Raw genomic sequence first — 8721 nt, forward strand, 5'->3', positions numbered from 1 at the left:
ACTTACTTTGCATTATAAATCTAAAGAATTAATCTAAAGAATGTTTTCAATGTACAAGTTTAAAATTTTGAAAGTCTATTTTCCCAGAGCATTGGAGAAATCTTCCACAAAATGGTGCCTAAAATTCTGTGTTTCTCAGTTATGGTATTATTGATATTTGGTCCAACAAAAGCCCTTTATTGTGTGAGCCCTTATTATGTGTCCCTCATATTTTAAAACTTTGATGATATAAGGTATACAGATTGGATTTCAAAAGCCTAAATTTATCACCAGGTCTGAACACAAGCCACATGACTTCCGACAAGTCATTCTAAGTCCCTGAATCTCCCTTTTCTCATCTCTAAGTTGTGGACAATAAGCTCTGCCCTGTGTTCCTCTAAGTCTTGCCATAGAGATCAAATGAGATAATTAGTGTAAAAAATGTTTTAATATTCAGTCTCAGATACAAGTAAGAAAAAAATCACAAACCAATTGATCCTTGATCACTTTATTTCTATGCAGATGATATCTTCAGGGATCTGTGGTTCTGATTAACATGTTCTGAAAGGAGCACTCCCAGTAAATTTTCCTTTAATCCCAGGCCATGAAGGAGCTGAAATTGTGGAAGATATTAACAATGGAGTGAGTTCTTTGAAACCCAAGGAAAAAATGGGCCAGCAAAAACCTTCCTACCACAGCATTCCAAAGAGCTCCTCCTGCACAGAGGAGGAACTTAAAGTGCATTAACGTATTTACCAGAAAAGTAAATTGTTTGCTATAGATTATTCTAACTAGTCACATATTATGCCTCTAGAGTCTTCTAACTAATGACAAATCATAATAACAGATATATCTGGTGATTCCAAGAGTTGCGTCACTATTATCTGTGTCCTCTGATTCTAGCAATCTAGTGGGACAGTGACTAAGCCAAGTCTATATATTTACAGTCGAATGAAGGTTGAGATAGAACCAGTGTACTTCTAAATAGATTGAGAGCTTCTTGGGATAGGTACTGCCATATACATACATACACGCACGCACACACACACACACACACACTCTTACACACACACTCTCTGAGGGATATATATGCATGTATATGTATATGTATATGTATATGTATATGCACATCCCTCAGAGTGCTCAGCACAGTGCCTGTCTCAGAGTTGGAATGCACTGAGTGTTTGACGAATGAATGAATGTTATAATCGACTAGAAAATAGAGGTTAAATTTCAATTGACAGGATGACAGTGACATTTCAAAGAATCAATAGAAAGCAATTACATGCTCTTCCCCAGGCATATCAAAAAGGATCTTGACATTGTTATTCTTAGCATGCCTGAAATGATCAGAGTGAATGAGGGCAATCACATAATTAAGGTAATATGGGACCCCCACATCTTGCAGCCTGGCACATGAAGAGATTTTAAAAACTGAAGTGATTTAAGAAGTGAACTCTTTTGCATGAGCGTGTTCATTGAATATACTATTGTGCCTGAGATTGCAGTGGCAAAAATTGACCATGCTGCTCCTGTGGATAAAGTTTATCTCACGATCTGTGAGGTACCTATTGGTTATGGGGCAGCTATTCATTTGGCCAACGTGAGGAAAGTACTTCTGTGTCAGGACATTCATGAAGCCATCAGGAGTGTATTCAATTAGTAAGTAGCTATGAAGTGGCTACCATGCATCTGACACTAAGCATAGTAAGAGAGACAAAAGTAAGACGATATGGTCTGTGTGTCCAACAACATACTGCAAATAGGAGAGATACACAGTCTAACTCCTGTTTAGCAAGAAAAACTCTAGCAGAAGTTTTGTGGGAAATGATGACAAGCATAGGAAGGAAAAGGCCAGACGAGAGCAGAACTTCTGAATCTGAGATCTAGTATCTTTGGAAATTTTTTAGGGCAGTTAAGCCAAGGTGTGCCTTATCAAAACTTACCAGACACATTTATTGCCGTCTAATCTCTGCAAGAGGCCAAAGAGGAATCGTTTCTGTTCTATAAATATTTATAAGAACCAGCATGGAAACTGTTTTTTTAAAAAAAAAAAAAAAAGTTAAATCAAATTTAACCATTCAGTTGTGCAAAGAATGATTCCCAAATCGGGCAGCTCCCAAACCAGAACAGGTTCAGAGAGGTTCCAGTGCTGCCGTGTGGCAGAAGAGGATTTATGGACAGAAGGAGGGAAGTGATATACAAAACAAATGGAAGTGAGGTACAGAAAGAGCCAGACTGGTTTCAGCTCAGTGTCTGCCTTACTTGAACATGGTTTGAACAGTTGGCCACCCTTGATTAGCCAAAACCTGGTGACTGGCATAAGAGTAGGTTACAGTCTGTTTACACAGCCAGTTAGGTTGCCGTTTACTCTGTATGGAGAAATCTTTAGGCTGAACTTAAAATGTGTAAGGAGGCAGCTTTAGGCTAAATTTAACAAAACAATGTCGTACACTTCTGGCTAGGTCTTAATAAGTCTGTGCAGACAAAAGACCATGAGGCCTAAGGAGAAAAAAAGGGGGGGCTTTATTTTTTTATTGAAACAAAAAACAAATTAAAAAAAAAACCCAATCTATTAAAACAACAACAAGAAAAAAAAATCTGCAGATCAGGGAGACACTGATACAAAACGAAAGTACTATGGGAATCATGAGGGAATAGGGCTTAAACAAGGAAAGTTTCCACCTTTCCCCTCAATCGGGTTTGTACATGCAAATGAAGGATTAAAACTAATTAATTCCTGATTGGTTAAAAACAACTAAGTCCCAGTTAGGTAGTTTTCAAGCTCAAACCCAGACGTCTGAGTTGTATGCCCCTTTCAGGTGGCTGGTGGGAGGAGTTTTCCAGCACTGTTTTAAAGGAACAGCAACCAGCCACCTTAGCTCAGAGATGCAAACATGTTTAGAGGCGCCCTCTCTGGAACAAAGAAGGCATGACAGCCTTGCTCTCATCTACCACTGCATTCCTATTATCTTAATTTGGTTTTACAAAAACCACATGATTATCTCAATTGATGCAGAGAAGGCCTTTGACAAAATTCAACCGCCCTTTATGCTAAAAACCCTCAATAAACTAGGTATTGACGGAACGTATCTCAAAATAATAAAAGCTATTTACGACAAACCAACAGCCAATATACTGAATGGACAAAAACTGGAAGCATTCCCTTTGAAACCTGGCACTAAACAGTTCGACATTATTAATAAGATATGGAAGAGTCAGATTTTAGGGTACCCATTGGCACCTACACATATCATAATTCATGGAGAGCCATTATATGTCTCTAGGATATTTTCCAGCATGGGATAAGGCAAGAAGAAAGTCTCACTGTGTTGGCTCCCAACTATCTTCTTAACAATTACCCTAATTTGCTATTTAAGAACAAAACAGACAACTCTAATGTGGTATATTTGAATCTCTCTTTCCCAAATGACAACTGTAAATTCCTCTCTTATCACACCTCACACCCACACCCAGTATGCTTCCAGGCAAGAACTGTCCAAGAGAAATTTTGCAGTGACAAAAGCATCCTATAGCTGTGTTGCCCAGTACAGTAGCCACTAACCATATATGACTATTGAACACTCAAAGTGTGGCTACAGGGACTGGAGAATTGTCTGTTTAATTATATTTAATTCCAATTAATTTAAACTTAAGTAGCCATGCATGACTAGTGGCAACCTTATTGGACAATGCAGGTGAAATTGTCTTTTTCCCTGACTTCAGCTAGAATGCTCAGGTAAGATAAATTAATTTGAGGGAACTATGGTATGTAGCTTAAAAATATGAGCTTTGCTGTCATATTACTTAATAGACATGTGGCCTTAGGCAAGTTACTTAAACTTTTTAATTCAGAGTCCAGCATCTGAAAAATAGAGTAAATAATAGTTTATTTCTCATATAATGTAGTGAGAACTAAATGAAACAATGCAAGTGCAATGGTTTGGGTATTTGTCCTCTGCAAACCTCAGGTTGAAATTTGATTCCCATTGTTGGAAATGGGAACTAATGGGAGATGCTTAAGTCATGGAAGAAGATCCTTTATGAATAAACTAAAGCCGTCCCTAAGTGGTGAGTGAGTTCTTCCTCTATTAGTTCCTGCAAGAGGGGTTGTTATAAAGAGCCTGGCATCTCCCAACTCTCTCTCTCTCTCTCTCTCTCTCTCTCTCTCAACTTCCTCACTCAACATGTGATCTCTGTACACACCCGCTCCCTTTCACCTTCCCCCATGAGTGGAAGCAGGCTGAGACTCACCGGAAGCAGATGCCCCATCCTGAACTTTCCAGCCATCAAAATCATGAGCCAAATGAACCTTTCTTCTTTACAAATTACCCAGCTTCAAATATTTCTTTACAGAAACACCAAATAAGACAGCAGATAAAGCACTTGGCAAACAAGCTGACTCATAATAGACACAAAATAAGTGTTTAATTGTAGCAGTAACAACAATGATAACAGTAGCTGATTGGCCTAGACAAAAGATGAAAAGGAAAGCACATACATTGCAAAAGATGACTGGAGGTTTTTTTTTTCCTTTTTGCTGTTTTGAAATATCTTAGTGCTGTTTCATTTATTCATTGGTGTAGATTTATATGAGTTGATTTTAATTAAAAATTGAATTTTTATGTAGTCATCAAATATTAGAGAAATCTTTGCTATTGACCAGACTTCTATTGTGGAAGTTTATCCTTTCAGAAACTGTAGCTGCCAAGCAGGGTGGCTCACGCTTGTTATCTCAGCACTTTGGTAGGCTGAGGTGGGCAGATTGCTTTAGACCATGAGTTCAAGACCAGCCTGGCCAACATGGCAAAACCCCATCTCAACTGAAATTACAAAGATTAGCTAGGCATGGTGGTGCATGCCTGTAATCCCAGCTACTCAGGAAACTGAGGCAGGAGAATCACTTCAATCCAGGAGGTGGAGGTTGCAGTGAGCCAAGATTGTGCCATTGCACTTCAGTTTGGGTGACAGAGTGAGACTCTGTCTCAAAACAAACAAACAGAAACCTATGGATATCTGATTTTTCCAACTTAAATAACCCAGTTTAAAAATTAAACCTTCTGGCTGGGCATGGTGGCTCATGCCTGTAATTCCAGCACTTTGGGAGGCTGAGGTAGGAGGATCACTTGAGGTCAGGAGATCGAGACCAGCCTGGCCAACATGGTGAAACACCAGGAAACCCCACCTCTACTAAACACACACAGACACACACACACACACACACACGCACACATTAGCCAGGCATGGTGGTACACATCTGTAATCCCAGCTACTCATGAGGCTGAGGCAGAGGAATCTCTTGAACCCAGAAGACAGAGGTTGTAGTGAGCCAAGATGGTGCCACTACATTCTAGCCTTAGCAACAGAGTGAGTGAGACTCCATCATCAAAAAAATAAATTAATTAATTAAACCTTTTCAGAAGTAATTAAGTTGGTGCTGAGAATGGCTAAACATAATTGACCCTGGTATTTCATTTCATTGCTAAACATCCTTGGCTTCATTAAAGGAATTTATTCACATACTATCACATTCCTCATCATGTATCTACAAGTTTCCTTCCTCCTCACTATAACTAAACATACTGAGGAAAATCATTCGGGATGGAAAACTCTGTGGCAGTCTTTTTCTTTCATTCATTTCCATGCTAACAAATTTCTAAGTTGTTCAATTACATAAGACCTGGATATTTTGGTACAAATAGTTCTATTAAGCAACATAAAATGTTTGTAACCAGAGCTTGATCAAGAGTGCTGTCATTTTTTAAAGAGCCCAACCTTTTTTTAACTTCATTCTAACATCTTGTAATAACTTTAAATTAAATTTTAAGTGGCATTTATAAAGAACGTAATATTCTTTATAAATGAGTTATAAAGAACTTTGTTAGAAATATAAAGACTTCGGTTCTAGGTTCAGCTTTGCCACTTTCAAGAAATCCATCAGTATTTTAAAATATACCCAGGATTTGTTTTAATCAGGTATGGTAACATGGCCCACACACAGACAGCTACCTTGAAAAAAGAGCTTATGGCTTATGGTTCCCAAGAGGAGGGTGCATGTCACACCATGCAGAGCCACACAGGGAAGCACTGAGGCCAGTCTAGCGGCAAAAGGGATGTAGCATGGGTCATAGCCTTTATTGTGGCTTTCACAGGAAAAAAGAATCAAGACAGAGCAGGCAAGCTAAATAAGTTGGGATTAGGTAATTTGAATAATTTCAGTGTATTCTAGGATATATGGGGTGATCCCTTGCTTTCTAGTAACTGGCCCTATCGTGACTTAGGGAAGGAGGATAATGTCCCTAACAATTGGAACCTGATTTATAAAAAAGAGACAAGTGGAAGTAGGTATATGGACTCCAGATTGGCTGGCTTGCATGACAGATGTATGCTCTCCGCTACCTGATTGCTAACTCTAGAAATTCGCTAAACTTGGGAGGGGCAATCTCTCCCCAGGTCCCTAAAGTCCTCAGATATCAAAGCGTCATAATATACAGAACATAAACGTGATTAATAGATCAGTGAAAAAATATTTAACCTCTCTAATCCTCAGCTTCCTCAAAGTTAAAAAAAAATCCCTTCCTTAATCCTGGTGAACTAATAATAAATGAGATCTTGGCAGGGTGCTGCCAGCATCTACTACAACTCTTCCACCTCATCACTCTCCACAACACTGCTATAGAACTAAAGAGAGTCATTCCTGAGGTTGGAATGTGAGGTTTGTGAAGCAGATACATCTAGAAGGAAAAGGGAGAGTGCAGTAATTCTGATCAGACCAGGGGAAAGTATGCTGTGACAAAAATTGTTAGTGCCTGAAGACATGGAGAGCTGCGGGCTGATGGATTGTGATCATGACAGTGTTGGCTATGCTCTGACAGTCCCACTAGGCTCACGTATGCAGGGCTCATGTATGACACTGAGTGGTTTTAATGCTCCTGAACAGCAACTGGGTTCTGCTAATTGCCTCCCTGATGATGATGGAGAAAAGGATCAAAAGGTGAATTATTTACCATCTGCCATGAATGCTTTTGCCAACTTTATGAATGAGAAGTTCTTTGGAGTCTGTGGTTGGTTTTGGTATTTTTCAGGTCCTGTTATTGTTGTCCTTTCTTTCCACAGAGTTTAAAACCAGAGACTTTATTAGTAAACTGATAACTGACCACATACCAAAATAAATAAATAAAACAACTGATAACCCAAAAATTGCCTTTTTAAAGAATCAATAAGGCATTTGAATTGCTCCAAGATGGACATGATTGTGACTATTTGTGCCTGAGTGGGGTGTGTGTGTGTGTGTGTGTGTGTGTAAGAAGAATTTATGTGAGAGATCTTATACATGTGACTCTTACATACAATTTTATGAAAAATGAGAGGGCTCAGATTAACCATAAAACTGACCAGTTGTGGGAAATGATTTAGAGAATAGCAAAAAAAAAAAAAAAAAAAAAAGAGCTTTGAGTCAGTTGTGAGGTGCCTTCGGCCTTTTGCCCATGTTGCCGTCCTCATATACAAAATGGAGATAGTGACACCATATCCTTTGAGAGACTCCTGTGAAGATCAAATGTAAAAATAAAAAAGACCATGAAAGAAAACATGCTACCAATGTATATTACAGCAAATTGTTTGTTATTATCATGAGTACTAGTAGATATGACGAAGAAAAATTATATCTTAGTTAGCCACCTACAAAACCAACACAATTTTGAAATGATCTGACTTCACCAGAAAAAGCTACAGTGGGATTCTGGAAGAACCAAGAGTGTGGTATGAGCAAAGAGAAGCAAAAGAAAACAAGAAAGTTTGTCGCCATGAAGTGAATCCTTAGTGTCAGAGATCAGAGGCATGAAGAAAAGGATCGATTAAACCCAAAAAATAAAGAGAAGAAAGATCCCAGCATGCCACAGGAAAGAGAAGTTCCCCAACACCCATCCTGCTTATTTTTCCAATAAAATACACAGCTGGGCCCACTTTATCATGTTGGTATTTTTGTTGATACCAACTTTATCAACTATTCCATTAAAGTCAAACTGGACTGTTTGTATGCCAAGTATATCTCTTGTATAACTGATTGTGTAACTGTCTGTATGCCACATGTATCCCTTGTATAACCGAAATTGAGAAATTGGGGCCAAAGAATCAAGTGATTCTAAGGATTGCCAAGGATCCAAGATCTGAATCATTACCAGGCATACACAAAGGAACCTATGTAGATGACTGCTTAGCAGATGACTGATTCAGCACAAGTGCTACATTGTGGTCACGATTGACTGGACCTTAAAAGATGAATGCATAAGATTCCTTAGAGTTCCTAATCATGTGCATTTCTTACCATAAATACAGTATTGAACAGATGCTAGATGATTATGGAGTTCCTAAGTTATAATTTGTACAAGACAAAGTTCCTCTGCCTTTCTTTCGCCAACCTTCTCTTGCTGCCAGTTCATTAAACATGTGATGCTGTTTTGAAATTTTTATTTCATGTCATTTAAACATTTTAAATAATGATGAAGTACAAAATCTCAGAAAGAATATGTTTTACCCCCTTTTTTGAGATCTGTTGTACAACTGGAGAATATGATTAATAATAGAGTATTAGACATTTCAAAATTGCTAAGGCATTAAATTTCAGATGATCTCACTACAAAAATGTTAAATATAATGTATAGGTTAGCTAATTTGATTGAATTATTCTACACTGTATCCACAAATTATGGCATCACCTTGTAACCCATGAATTTATACAAT

The 8721-nt window shown here is 38.2% G+C and overlaps 1 pseudogene; it reads left to right on the forward strand.

The window, feature by feature from the left end:
• Window positions 1-7745: 7745 nt before the first annotated feature.
• On the forward strand, window positions 7746-8359 carry LOC100412098 (rRNA-processing protein FCF1 homolog pseudogene; annotated as a pseudogene).
• The last annotated feature ends 362 nt before the right edge of the window (window positions 8360-8721 follow it).

Source organism: Callithrix jacchus, chromosome 3 (assembly GCF_049354715.1).
Source record: "Callithrix jacchus isolate 240 chromosome 3, calJac240_pri, whole genome shotgun sequence".
Classification (NCBI taxonomy): domain Eukaryota; kingdom Metazoa; phylum Chordata; class Mammalia; order Primates; family Cebidae; genus Callithrix; species Callithrix jacchus.